The following is a 15,206-nucleotide window of genomic DNA, read 5'->3' as shown; positions in this document are numbered from 1 at the left end:
GCTATTCAGCTTTGGGACTATTCGCCTTATAGACGAGCGTACAGAAGCGAGAAACACCTCGCTTCTGTACGCTATGGGGCGAATAGTCCCAAAGCTGAATAGCCCACCAAGAGACTGTGAGCAAACTTTCGTCGACCTTTTAAAAATCCTCGATATCAGAAAATTGCGGTCGTTAGCCCGGTCTAGAACTAACGGAACAGTAGTTTTCTCAGGGACCATAATTACTTTTCACGCAAGTGCGCGTGAGGGCCACTAGAATTGTACTCATACACAGGAAGAAGCGATACCAATGTTGTATTGATGGCAGTCCAAATGGCAAATCAGACCATGGTGGTATCATCGATGATCAGACCTACCCAAGATAACGACTGACTTGTCTTCTGTATCTGCCAGTAGCCGTATCTTTCATGCAAAGCACGTGTACACGCTCATGAAGTAGCTGAATGCCGTGTAAAGAGCGCGATTATACGCTCGTAAAATAGCAGGTGTCCATCACAGAATCAAATATTGTTTGTTTTGAATGACCTATCGGTGACAGTCAGCTCTGCTACTCAGGAAATCGAGAGTAGTGTGACGTGTGGCTTACGTCTGAAAATAGCGGATTTTACGCGTACAGTGTATGGAGTAGTGACTAGTTGGTCTTTATAGACGTTGAAGTTGAAGTAAATTGTATCGAGTCATGCAGGTCCTTACAAACAAAATGCAAGATTAATATCAGGGGGGGGGGGCCTATCGTTACTGGAGGGAGGGTCGCTCTTCAAATAACGATTTTGGGGAGGGATAGAGGAGGGTCACCGGTTCATGTAAGGGTTGAAAATATTTACTCACATTTAAATACACTCCACAGAAATATGAATGCATACAGCATTTTTGGTGAAATTATGAATCACGTTTGTGCCAGTATGTCAAGGACGCCAATGCGTCATTCTGATTGGACGAGAGCTCATGTAAACGGGCCCCTCGAGTAGCACCCGCATCTTTTGATGACATTTGTTGAATTTTTTTCTGCTAATTAGAGAGAATTTCTTTGTTTTTCTCTCCCTGTGTAATATTGTTCTACCTATGAATTTAGTTGTCGACACATGTGAGTATTGTTGACTAACTACATACACAGGCTATGTCCATGAGACTACTACGGCGCGGGGGAGGGAGTCGGTGATTTTGATAGGTCCAGTTATTGAAAAACATCAGCTCTCATCCTCAATGAGACTGTTCAGGCCCTAAGCTTGTAAAAAAGCGTCCGATGAACTTACGGAACAGGTTCACACGGTGGCGCTCGTCATGCATGTTCATCGAAGAGTACCAAATGTATACCCACAAGTTGTCTTGAAGGTACCAGTCGTTCATGTGAAGAAATAGTTTGCTAAATATAAACGAGCAATGCGTGCGTCTACTGTTTTATATCAGCACATCACACATAAGACGATGCACCGTGATATGTTGTGCAATAGTAGATGGCGGCGAAAGAGAAGCTTGTGTGCCCTTCTGGGCATGTTACACACTGCGGCGCTGTTCACATAGCGAAGAGGACCGTACAGATGTCATAAGTTTCCGTCGAAGTTGATATATATGTTCGTATATATGAACACCAAGTTCCAGATGGTGTTAACTTCGTCATATTAGGTACTATGGCCTTGGCCACTCAGAATCATTGTTCGTCGTGTGGTATACTCCCTCTAAACAGGGCGGTTCACACAAGTCATCATACAGTAAATCTCAGCCGTCCGCACATTCCAGTGAGCGCAACAGCTACGCGCACGTTTTGGATGTTCATGAATGCCAAAATTTAGAAATACTGCGTAGAAGAGTAGTTAAGTTATTGAAGAAACGCTAACAATTGTTGGGTTTTTTTGTAAACTTCACATACGAGGAGGAGCAATATGAGATTTCGTACCTGTAGGTATTTGGTGTGCGCCAATCACGGAGATGTGCCGTGAGGAATTGTGAGCTCCATACATCGTTGCGATTTCTCCTTCTGCACGTTTTGTTGAAGGCACGCTAAAACCTGAGACGTGACGAATTTCAAATGTAACGACGCCAGAATGCAGATAACGTGCCTTTGAGAACACAGTCTGCACAGAGTGAACAGAGAGACAAACGACTCTTTTGTCACTCCCCATATCAATCATTGAAACTTAGCCTAAACCGAATGTCATGAAAAATATAGGTTGGAGAACAGTAATTCTGAATATCTCACGTTCCATGTCCCGTGAATCTTCTTCTTCTTGTTCTGTTGTCAGATTGACAAGTTAAAACGTCATCATCAGCTGGAACTTTTTTGTGTATTTTGTTCTTTTTGTGATATACAGCGTCTTCTATTAATCTCAAAGTCATGTCGGAATGATAAGTGACGTTCAATTTGTCACAACGGTTTTAACGTGTGTGAAATACACCGTGTTTTTGTGGCATCTGTCAGATCTGAACATTACTACGCTGAATTTAACCAGTCAAAATTGTACACGATATGTTGACTTAAGGTAGTATGCGCCTCGAAAGTGAGAGATTTGAACTTGTTTAATCTACCTCAATGAATCTTTCAACCTTTCTCTTTCAAAATCCAGAATAAAAATCGAGGATCACAATGCAAATTTTGGTACTAGAGATACAAATTACCCAAGACTTACCGATGGTTGAAATTCAAAATGGCCGCCATCCCTGTGTTAGCTCTATGGAGAAAAATAAGATTTTCGAAAAACTAGGACGGTGAAAATAATTCTCACACCAAGAGCTTTGAAATGAGCCTCCACATGTGGTATACTAGAAAAGAAATGTGAAAGTTTGAGGGTTGGGATATCTGTCCCATCAGAGGCGTATTCTACCTTAACAGAGCTTGTATTTTGTATCTCAACATATAGTACTTCACGGAAAGAATAAGAAAACGTATCCCTTTGTTAGAAAAATTAAACAATGCAAACTCCCTTTGAAATTATGTTTGACAAGAAATCATCTTGCTGCCTTGAGTGATGATCATCTTTAACAATTTACAAGCAGGCCACTGATCGAGTAGAAGCTGCTTGATCTTTGTTCGAGCAGTTGAATGTTCCCCGGGAGCTCAATCACAATGACTAGCCTCCTTCGTTGCTGACATGACAATGTGGACACAATGACCGTTGAGAAATGCATAATTGTAACAACACTTTAAAAATGAAACTGTTAGATATTCAAACATTATTAAGCGTAACCAAAAAAAAAACCAAAAAAACGCAAAAAGAACACATTCTGCCTGTATGCCCTTCGTCAACGTAAGAACAATATGATACTGGAGATGATCCAGCGTTTTTGTGAGGAGATCAACCATTGGTGTCTCTGATGGACTCTGTAACTGATCCTCTGCATCATTTCCAGGTACTATCACTTCCAAAAGTGTCTCGCTCATGATCGTTTAGATACATGAATAGCCTTTGTGAAATATCAATGATGGGGAAATATTTACTGACATACCCAATGTCTTACTTTCAAAACAGTGAGCTAAACGTTTATGAGGTTTTTTGGCTGATATTTTTGTGGGCAGTGGTAGCAATCCGACTGAATTTATTTTTATTGCAAATCTTTACTTTTTGAAATATCGTGAAGGATCATGAAAATCCTACAAACCCATGCACAACTAATAGGCGCTCCGGCTTCCAAGCCAATCATCCCTAGTGCAGATTAGGGCAAATCTCGCACCTCACGAGATCTGCATAATCAGTGGCTTTTCGTACCTTTGTCTTTTCCCCACAAACTTAGAAACTGGTTGGTTGCTATTGAGAATCTTGCAAAGCTGTCGCTACATGTATATGAAGGCCTATTCCGCGAAGAACCAAGACGAACAGGTTATTTTGGGTGGGGGAAAACGGCTTCTAACATTTCCATCAAATATTTATCGCAGAAAAAGTGACATTATTGTTCTGGAGTACACCATGACGTAAAAACCAAATCATGTTATGTTTAATACCGGAACACGTTGATGTCGTGGAAGTTGATATTATTGTATATGTGCTTATGTTTGCTTGCTACAAGCATACTAAACGTTTTCTTCGATTTTGAGCACAGTTTAATCAGTGATATCGGGAAGTAGAACTCAACGGTAGAGTCAAACGTTCTGAATCACCCCTAACCCGCCCTAGGTAATTACTGCATGCTCCCTTCAACGGATCTGGAACATGAATTTTATTGAGATCGAAGACAAAACAGAATCATCTATAATATTTCAGCGTGTCGTCAATATTTTTCGCTCCTTCTTCATTCACTTCTTTGTGCACGGGTTCACCCAAGTCATCTGTCATTTACGCTAAAATGTCACAGAAGAAAACACCCCGCGCACAATTTTTCAAAAATTTCCGTCCGACGAACAATGCGAGATAATGAAAATTACTAACTTGCGCGATAAATGCAATTGTCTGCCTGCAATCCATCCGTCACAATCTATAAATATGGGCTGTAAATCAATTAAAGAACATTAATATCTGCGTTTCTTGCAATAAAGTTCGACAACAGGTGAGTGTCTGTGGGGCATCGCGGCTTTTGTGAAAGTTATGTTATCGATTAACCGCGGACATTCGTTTTGCCTACAACAGAGAGCGATGCCGCCAAATGAGGCCTCCCACGGTGTCGTTAACACCCCACGATCACTTACGTTGCTTTTAATTCGTTTTTTCCCTGGCGTTTCTTAATTTGGTCTTGTCCGAGTTTCCGTTTACCAATTTACACAATTCAACGTTATAGAGACGTTAGCTGTGCGTGAGACGGCTTTCTGTATGTTTTCAATACGGAAAGGAAATACGCCACTACCGGAGAGTTACACCAATAAATTTCGCAATTTACACTACTTTTGCCATCGTTGAAAAAATGTTTGTCTATACTGCCGAAAGCTTAAAACGCAGACTCTCCAATCATTACCAACATGTGTACATTCAACGAGCATCATTATTGTTTAAATTTACTCCGAATGAAATCTATCATCTTGAAATGTAAAAAGTGATGATAAAAAATGGTGTTACAAAAACTAGCGAGGCTACAAATATGTGAGCAGAATGTTTGATTCTACTTCAAATTTTGCTTTTCTCAAAATTGTTGCTTTTACACCCTGAGTTGGATATCGTCAGCTATACTTTATCCATTATCACTTCTTTCTTCCTTGCATCTTGCTCCGAGAGAGTCAGATATCGGAACCGTGCCTTAAACCGATCCCGAAAGCACCTTAAAGCAAAAACAGTTAATTTAAACGTTGGTATGGATGACGTCACTCCGCCATAAAATTACGGGCTAGTCTGTCTTGTATCTTTTAAACGATTCTTAGAATTGGGGAATACTTTCATCTTTCTCAATATCCATGGTAACCAGCATTTGGCCCGTTGGTCACAAATAAACTATGCAGCTCTCTTGGTCATGTAAAGCTTTATCCAGGTTTGAAATTCAAAACAGCGACTATCTTTTAGCTAGGCAAGAAAGAAACTCGAAGAATTGATTGTCTTTCCAAAAATCAATAATAACATCGCACCGATCGTCCACATTCAACACACGGAAATGTTCCGACATAGGAAAAAATATTTTGGCCATGTGACCTGGTCATCGGCTTGAGGGTTTACAAGGCTAGTGTCTGTGCCTCTACATACGTAATCAACAATACTGACTAAGTCTACAGCTACGATCACGTGGACCATGCTGATCGAAGGCAAACCAGACCTTGGGCTGTAGGTGAGGTCACGTGATCGATAGCCGTGTAGCACTTTCGATTGATCGATTGACCGACATGCTGTGATTCATTAAATATAAGACATTGTGCGACTGCACGACAAATTCGAATCGATCACAATCATTATGTATGATATTCATGATCAATATGGTGTCTTGCATATCGTTATTTTTAGCAATATGGAAACTGACACGCAGTCTTGTTTCGAACGCTCTTCCTTTGCTTTACTGTCTCTGGAAAACAATGACGGGTTGCAGTTAAGAAAGCGGCTCTATCTGAGTTTGTAAGAAACGATAACACTCTTGAAAACGTAAACCACTATTAGCAATATGCACATCAGCGTTCACCCTGCACCACTCAGAGTGATTATCGTACATGCATTTATCATATGTATGTATGTATGTATGTATGTATGTATGTATGTATGTATGTATGTATGTATGTATGTATGTATGTCTGTATGTATGTCTGTATGTATGTATGTATGTATGTATGTATGTATGTATGTATGTATGTATGTATTATGTATGTATGTATGTATGTATCTATGTATGTATGTATCTATGTATCTATGTATGTATTATGTATCTATGTATGTATGTACATACGTATGTACGTATGTATGGATGTATGTATTTATGTACGTATGTATGTACATACGTATGTACGTACGTACGTATATACGTACGTATATATCATGATGCGTGTATGTGTTTTTGTATATATGTCGGCCCGTCTGTTCTATAATATATATATATATAATATATATATATATATATATTATATATATATTATATATATATTATATAATATATATATATATATATATATATATATATATATATATACATATATATGATTTTCTGTTTAAACAAGATGTATTGTGCTTAGAGTACTTTTGTGATAAAACTCACTGTTCAAATTAGACAAGGTCAACCGTTACTTTCCTTGATTACCTCTGGGCTTTGCGTCGCCTATCTGCTGGCCATGCGTAATTAACGTCCAGTGTGGGCTCTTGAATTTTAAAATCTCGGCAATTGTCTTCCCTGATTGTGATAAAAATTCAGAGTGTGCCGCAAAATAAGCCATGGTCAATGAGTGACACCCCCTTCCTCTATTGACCACAGCATGATTAAGTAGGTCTGTGTCCCTTCTCGCTGAAACCGTACGAACATGAAAACAGACCCGGTAGCACGTCTGAAAGGACTCGAAAAATTCATGTTATCTGACGTTATTCTGTCATAGTCGCTGAGCCAGACCTTGGGGAGGGTCAATTTCATAATTTCTATAGATTTCCGCCCGTCGGTATAGCAAAGCATTACGAATTTCACTTCTATAGGAAGCCAAATCTCCATTTGCAATAAGCGGTTGCTAAGGGTAACGAAGCCGAGGGGAGGAAAAATGCATATTTTACCATTAAAACACATATTGATATCAAAACGTATATCGCTTCATTGTGTCTCTAATCAGAAGACTGAAATTGCAAAGGGAACGTTCCCTGGACGCATTCCGTGTGATGATTTTCGCAATAAATGGATTTCAGACGACATATTGTGCGCCATCTGAAAGCGATATTACTTCCAGGCTTAGAACATATAAATAAATTTGCGGCGTATTATGATTGCCTTCTTTACAAATGGCGGTGTACAGGTGAATTCGCTCCCGAAGCAAAACTTCTTTGCGATATATCGCTGCAGTTAACAATATCGCGATATTTCCCAAGAGAGAGACAATGTAAGCTCCAGAGAATCAAATCACAATGCGCTCGACAAAAAATTAAAAAACGTTTTAACCGATCATACATCCTTCATCGATCAATCGGAATTGCTAATGTCTTCATGACGGCGCAACTCCGAATAGGCGCCGAAAGTTGTCGAACACAAACGATGACCTGTCAAGATGAGATGTTCCGAGAAAGTACTCGAATAGGCTTAGATTTTGTAGAAAATAGCCCCCCGGCGATGCGTGACTATCTTTCAAAGTGTACGGGGTCATGGTACTCAAAACAGGTTGCAAAGCTTTGCACATCGATTCAAATCAGCCCCCTTCTGGAATCCAGCTTTCATCGTTCCACACTTGTTTTGAAAGAACGAGAGAGAGAAAGGCAGAAAGAGAAAAGCGATTGTCCGGTTTGATCGCGTTTCCATGAAAACACGATACATCAACCAGCGGCCCCTTTTCGATCTGAATCATGATCAGTATCCATTGATAAACGAAAGGTCGACATTTTCGTACATGGTATAATACTATAGTGATTTATTTGAACTTAAAAAATAGTGTTGCCCTTATAATAACCTATTGAATCCGAAAATGTCAAACTTTTCTGTCTTTGGCAGTATACTGGTATCAGAAACCACCAAGAATTTCCTGCTGATGTGCAGCTGGCTCGGAAGGTTATATCTGATTGGTCGATTGTCGCTATTCACAGTAACTTAGGGAGTCCATTGTGTATAATTCAATGATAAACGTAAGATTTTGCCAACCAATTGGATAACAGTTTCCGAGATGCTGCTCATTAGCCCAGAGTTTGTACAAAGAAGGAATTACATTTTGGGTACAGGAACAAACATTCTATTTTTTTCGACTCTATTTTTTACCGGAAGCCTAGCCTGGCATTTTAGAAGGACAATAGCAGTAACCTTCCAACGTTGACGCTAATTTTTTCTAATCAGCAAATAACTTTTCTTCTTGTTCTTCCAAAGGTATATTGAAATATTTGTGTTGTGAATACACTCCACTGTGTACAATATTCAATGTTCGTGTTGGCAGTTGACGAACGAACTCCGATCCAGACTGGCTAGCAGTAACATGGCACAATCGCACACATAGTAGCTTCGCAATTGACAAGTCATGTAATAGTCACTTCCACATTCTTTTTTGAATGCAAGAAGCTGTAATTCAAGGGCAGAATTAATTTGAAAATGAATCAAAAGGTACAGGTGATGGAGCTCGAAGTATTCTGTCAGAGTTTTTTCCATCTTTGCACGTTTTTTCGCATACAAATGTTTTTGCACAAACGATTAGCGTCGGCGCTCACTGCATTCAATTCGCCGAGAAAAGAATGAGGTGGTATCACCGGACTAATTTCTGACCGACGACCGAGTAAACTTTACAATAGATTCAGTTAATCATGCACTCTGCGCCGTGCGCACTGTTATAAGCCGCTCGGCGACGTTCGAAGCTTGGGTTTTTGAACGGGTCGCATCACTCGGCTCCACGTAATTGGTACTATGCGCGAGGATTTACACCATGGCCTGCCTAAGCCTGTTTTGCTGCACAAACCTCGAGTTTTAAGTCAGCCAATCACATTGCCAGATATACTACACTCCCCCCTTACACTGATCAATCCGTGTTCATATCGAGGTGTTTTCACTTAGCAAAGCTGCCGCGCTAGGAAGGGATTATTGAAAATTTAAACTAAGAACTCGGATTATCGAAAGTGATTAATTCATAAGCCTTATGTAAGCAGCAGGACTTCGCTCAGATGAAGATTTAAAACCGTCTACTAGCCTCCCGCGCCTAAATACTTTACTTGGAAATTTCGTTCATATACCTGTAGCTTTACGGGGGACCTCTCCTTCGCCTAAGAACACAGCCGGTCGGTTTATCGACTCAGTGGCGCTGGGCATAAAATATACATAAGATACCGTAATACATAATAAATAGACGCACCATTTGCTGAAGGTGTGTTCTCGGTGTAACATTGTCGTAAAACTGTTCGCCTCCAGCAAGAGGCGCTCAAAAATTCATTTTTTTTCGACTTTGTGATTATCGCCTGGTTTGAGTCGCTGATATTTCAGCAACGTCAAGAAGGCGCATTAAATTTTATCGATTACGTTGAAGCAGCCTTTACTACCCAGGCACCCTTGTACTCTTCATTGTAAATAAGTGCGTTAGCTATCGGGATAAAATCCGTCTACCTTCACCTAATGTCTCCGTTTGTCTTTGTCTCTCTATCTCCCCCTGACTCTATGTCTGTCTGTCTGTCTGTCTGTCTGTCTGTCTGTCTGTCTGTCTCTGTCTGTCTGTCTGTCTGTCTGTCTGTCTCTCTCGTCTCTCTCTCTCTCTCTCTCTCTCTCTCTCTCTCTCTCTCTCTCTCTCTCTCTCTCTCTCTCTCTCTCTCTCTCTCTCATATTCCACCACACATGCACATGTGTCCACCCGTGGCTCTGTATTGATGAGTTCTCGAATTTTCTACAAAAGTTTAGAGCTACATTTCTGCCTCGGCAGTGCATTTTCACATCGTTGTCTCATAAGGCTGGCGAAGCCTGATGAATACATTCAACAGAAACGATATCTCTATCAAGGCTCTAAATATAGCTGCAAGCTCGCTTTCCAGCCTCACACACAATCCATTATTTGTTTCTGAATAAGATGAAAGCTTGGCGTTCACATTTCTTTACCCGTGGGCAACCATTTCTCATATCAAAGGTGCCTCCATATTTTCCGCGAGGCAGAAGCAAAATAAGTACCGAAAATGACTCTGCCTTGGGTTTTAATATCCTTTATCATGTACCTGCGATGGTTTTATCATCTCCATTCAAAGATAAAGCAAACTTTTTTCCCTCGATCCAACTGATGACATTAAAACTGGAAGCCCGACTAGTGCGCGTGCCCGGTTGCAGCTACGGCTGGTGCTGAGTACGGCCCCGGCACGCACGGATGACGAGTAAGCTGATACTAAAATTGCACCTCTAAGCTGATGGCAATTTTCTTGCATGAAATGAGACAAGGTTTTATACTGTACAGGGTTTGTGTTTCGTTTATTTTAAACGACTGTCAGGGATTGCGAATGTGGTATTGTTGTTTGGTCATCAGTCATCGGCGTGTGCACGTCATCTGTTTGCATACGCTGTCGTTTAACACTGTCTGTCTCCTGTCATTGCGTCTGTATTTAAACTAATCGTCGAGTAATTACATTCTCAATCGAATCCAGGATAATTCCAATCACAAGACCAAATGAAGGTCGGTGACCCCTATCTTCACAACAATATTAGATCCTGATAATATCCACGGTGACCTAAGTGGCTCTTTCATTCGCCATCTGGTCATTGTCTGCTCTTCGCTTAAGGGCAAACTATCTCGTCCTCTGTCGTCCTGGCCGGCCTTCTCCGGCAAATTCCGGTGAGGAGAGAAGAGAAAAGAAAATCGACCCGGCAAACAAACGACCGAACAAGCAAGCAAACGGCTACAAACATTGTATCGATAACCTTTTTCTGAACAATCAGAGCCATGGTATCGATGAACATGTTTTTGCAATGTGCGCTCTCGAGTGACAACAACCAAAACCGAGAGCGTTTGTAACGTGCGCTCGTGCAATCGTGAATTCATATTTTCTTGTTCTCGAAGGGAAATCGAACGAAACACCCCTTGGCGTCTCGTGTAGTTTATCTCGCCAAAGCGTGCTCCACTTTTTAGGTAGCTGGATGGCCTTGAATTTAAGAGTAACTCGCAAAAGAAGTATCATGATGGATGGAAACTCAATGGAATTAGGATTTCATCCCTTGCTTTTTTGTCATGGCGTCGAGAAATTGTCTTTTGATAGCAGAAACACTCGGCCATAATTAGCACTGAGTGAAACATGCCAAAAGAAGAAAATTGAAATTCGTAAATCAGTGGAACCCCGCAAGGCATCACTATGTGTGACATCTCGAATCGCCCCTCCACTGTAACGGTTGCGCAGCATGAGTTCTTGCAGTTAAAATATAAAATAACACTTTTGGTGGAAACACAATTGCTAGTCATATCAAAGTAATGTATTGTCACTTTATAAGATTTAAACTCACAACTGAGTGGACAAGACCAGTCAACTATAAAGGTGTCCACACATCCGAAACAAACGATTTCCCTTTGATGTCATCGGCAGTGTATTTTACGGGCCCTGTGTTCAGTGAGAAAAAAAAGTATTATTGATGAGTGCAGTCATCTTCAACGACTATCATTTTGTTATGCCATATCGTTGTACAGTGGCTTTCGATTCAACTGCGGTCGACTCTTTTGATCAATATACACGTCTTTGATCACATCGTTGTTTCCTTGTTTGAAAACAGGTAGCGACTCGGTGAAGACCCCCCGCTGAAACTACGTGTGGTCAGAATATCGATGATTTTTTCTTTGTTGATATTTGTCTCGACGTGTGGCCCAGAATAGATACTCCTTATAGATAGCGACAGTTGACATACTCGACACGGTTTTGAAGTCTAGAAGAGCCGCAGAAAGGAATACTTCCAGTCGGAAGTTGGTCGATTGTGTGCCTCGCTAAGCTTCTCTAAACGGAGTTGCGTACCGTGTAAATGGTATTTCAGAAATCAAGTCGTGTGTGAAATTGCCTGACCCCTGACCCCTTTTGAGGCAAGTCTTCAAACGGAGAAGTGCAACGGACACAGGCGAGTTCTCTTGGAAAGAGTAGTTAGAAACAAGTCATTCAATTTAAACAAGGTGAGGTGAAATTCACATAACATATATTCTTTTGTTTCTATTTCATGCTTTGTCTCTGTGTGTCTGTCATATATATATATATATATATATATATATATATATATATATATATACACACACACACACACACACACAGACACACACATACAGTAACGGAGCACCTTTTCGTTCCCTATAGGGTCGATTCGTGAGTCGTTCAAATTATTAGTTAATACTGCAGCTTTAGTCTGTTTTTGGATTATTGCCAAGGGTCGGAATTTCATAGCCTGGAATCATATTCGTCCGCTTGCCTCCATACCTCCGGCCCAGTGGGAGTTGGTCGGAGGTACGGATGCAAGCGGACGAATAGGGTTCTAGGCTAGAATGTTACAACACCAATTAGTTAATTTACTTACAGATTCTGATTTATTTCAACTGTCCTCAAACGCTCTTGATGTTTTTATGTTAGAAACTACACCACGTCGAACACTGCTCTTCCCCAAAAATCCATGGTCAACCTTTCGTCTGTATGGCCTACCAGGATGACTCAGGCTGTCGTGTGACTTACAGACACCAGCGTTTGCGCTCCACAACATTAAATGTGCGCAAATTATCCAGCTAACGCGATTGTCCAGATTACAATGTTATCACGGCGTCTTTGTGAGTTCAAATCGACTCTGACAAGCATCCTCCAGCAAATTACGCTAATTCTTTAGTGTCTCCTCTTTCGGCCTTTCCCTTCGCGAGCTCTGATTTTGTAGGAGAGCGAAAGTCGCGAGTTCAGTCTTAACGGGACCCCTGTGGTGTCTTCTCCGAAATCCCCGGGGTATGGTTGGTGATCTGCCGCGGCGCCAGGCAGATTCCATCGTCGAGCTCGAAATGTTAACAGGGGTTGAAGAAGCAGTGAATTGAAAATTATCTTGGAACGCGGAGGCGGGGTAGCGTCGGTGATCAACGAACTCTGAAGTGGAGACATCTAGTCATTTATACGAAGTTCCAGCAAATTGATGTGATCTAAAGATCGGGTGAAAGCATCGCTCTGTGTGTTAGTGTAAGAAATACATGAAAGGATGTATAGATTTTATGTACTCGGTTTCCATTTGAGAAAATTGAGAACGTTTGTAATGGTAGATTCGAGTCATTGAAGATTTTATGGGGGAAAGTCTGTATACTGCAACACACATTTTCCTTTTATCTGCATTACATACATGTTTGGGGAAATGATACGTTTTCTCTGCGTCTTTGCGTTGAAGTGCAGTATGTGGTTTGTGTAATTTAGGGTGTGTATACCCTCTCAAAAGTTTACGAAACAACCGTTTCTATGAGTGTACTGAAACGATCCGAAACTTCGGTGTGTTGCTTCGAGAAGCTTTCATGGAGCGAAAATATAAGAAAAGAAGCACTTTGAAAGGGTGTGCACTAACAATGTCAAGGGGAGAGTGTTTCAAAACACCTAAATCAAGGGCAAAAGGAGCAGCTTGCTGCCTTGAATGAATACATTTCATGTACAGAGGAAAACAATTGTCAGTGAACATATTCTTTCTGCGACATCGATTTAAATTCCACTTCAGATGCTTGTAGCATCGGCATATCTTGTATACGGCGTGGATAATACTCTAACTTGTTGAATTCATGACTTAATATTCAAGTTCAGTGAAAAAGGGTGACCCGAGAGCCCGGTCCAAGACGTTCCTCGGTCTCGTGTTTCCAGCAACATAGAAGTAGGAAAATGTATATCAAAATGTATAGTTTTGCCTTCTTTGAAATGAAAAATCAAAATCAAAACATAATATCGTAAACATTAATTGGTAATATTTTTCTGACCAGTAGAACTTTCACATTATTGACTCACATTTATACGAAAATACAACTTTTTGTACTGATAGCAGGCTTCTCCGTTGTCAGTAGTTTGAAAAGGCAACCTTGGAGCCATAAAAATGAGGGCGCCGTTCTGTTACTACAAGATCTGCGCAGTGCATCAATGCATGGTATATCAATTGGATTAAAAAGTCATCGTACCACGATGAAAACATCACCCCAAAGACTTATTTGGATCTGCAAGAGCCCTACACCAATTCGTGTATGAAATGTTTCGACAAACTGACAGAGACATCCTTTGAATTACACGCGACACAAATTTTCTCCACATGCATGCCTCGCAGACAGACAGACAGACAGACAAACAAGCACCGAGCCTATGTAATTGCATTAGCACCCTAGAGCACCCGGATGTAAAAAAAATAATGTGGAAACGGCAGTTAAAGATAGCTGTAAACTCAGTCGGCTGATGATGCCATTAAGAAATGAAGCGAGTACTATGGAATGGAATAACTGTGTACTTAGATGGATCATTGCCTCTTCTTCAGGGCTCACTGCGGATGCTTTGTAGGAAGAACAAAAAATTACTAAATATTAATAGAAGGCGCAGCTAGTCTCTCATGCGCTGTCGGCGACATCGTGTGTCTGTCTGTCTTTTCGCTTGGTTCTGAATGTGAGATCTGTCGTTAGCAGACCTGCCTCGATACATCAGTGCCTAGTAAAATTCACACATTCATGTATCTTACATGACTGCGTGAATTCAAGAAAGAGAATTATCTCATTTCAGCTATATTTGGACCCGATGTTTTGGATGACGTAATCAATAGAGCTTTGGAAAAAGCCAGCGTACCGTCCGGGACTAGAAGGTACCATAAGAAGACGATTTTCAACAAACAATATGTGAAGTGGTCATGTCGGCATCAGAGACTTGCCTGCATATGTTAACGTTATTGATAATTAAATGGAAAATCAGATAGACGCAACTGATTCCACATTCGCATGAGCTCGAACAACCACTAAACAGTGAGATACAAGATAAAACCTTAGTCACTATTGTATTTATTCACTTCGAATGAGAGTTTTTGACCTCAAATTACTAAAAAATTACGTGACAGGTTGAGAGAGAGCAAGATATGATTGTTTTGTATCACGTGGCTCAACCCCAATGATAAAACACCGACAGCAATATATCTGAGACTAAAAAAATTGACTTGGTGCTTACTGAGACGATTTCAGATCAAAAATATGTGAAAATAAGCGACGATAGGCGAGAGTTTGCAGTTTGAGGAACTGGCGA

The 15,206-nt window shown here is 40.7% G+C and overlaps 1 protein-coding gene across 1 annotated transcript in view; it reads left to right on the top strand.

Moving 5' to 3' along the window:
* LOC139150594 (uncharacterized) overlaps nucleotides 1-15,206 on the top strand; it is a 195,065-nt gene that overhangs the window by 16,596 nt on the left and 163,263 nt on the right. The window contains 1 exon segment of the mRNA XM_070723031.1: nucleotides 11,729-12,112. The gene's annotated coding sequence lies outside the window, so the exon portion shown is untranslated.

The sequence above is a fragment of the Ptychodera flava genome, chromosome 14 (genome assembly GCF_041260155.1).
Source record: "Ptychodera flava strain L36383 chromosome 14, AS_Pfla_20210202, whole genome shotgun sequence".
Taxonomy (NCBI): Eukaryota; Metazoa; Hemichordata; class Enteropneusta; family Ptychoderidae; genus Ptychodera; species Ptychodera flava.
This window is presented reverse-complemented; position numbering and strand designations above follow the sequence as displayed.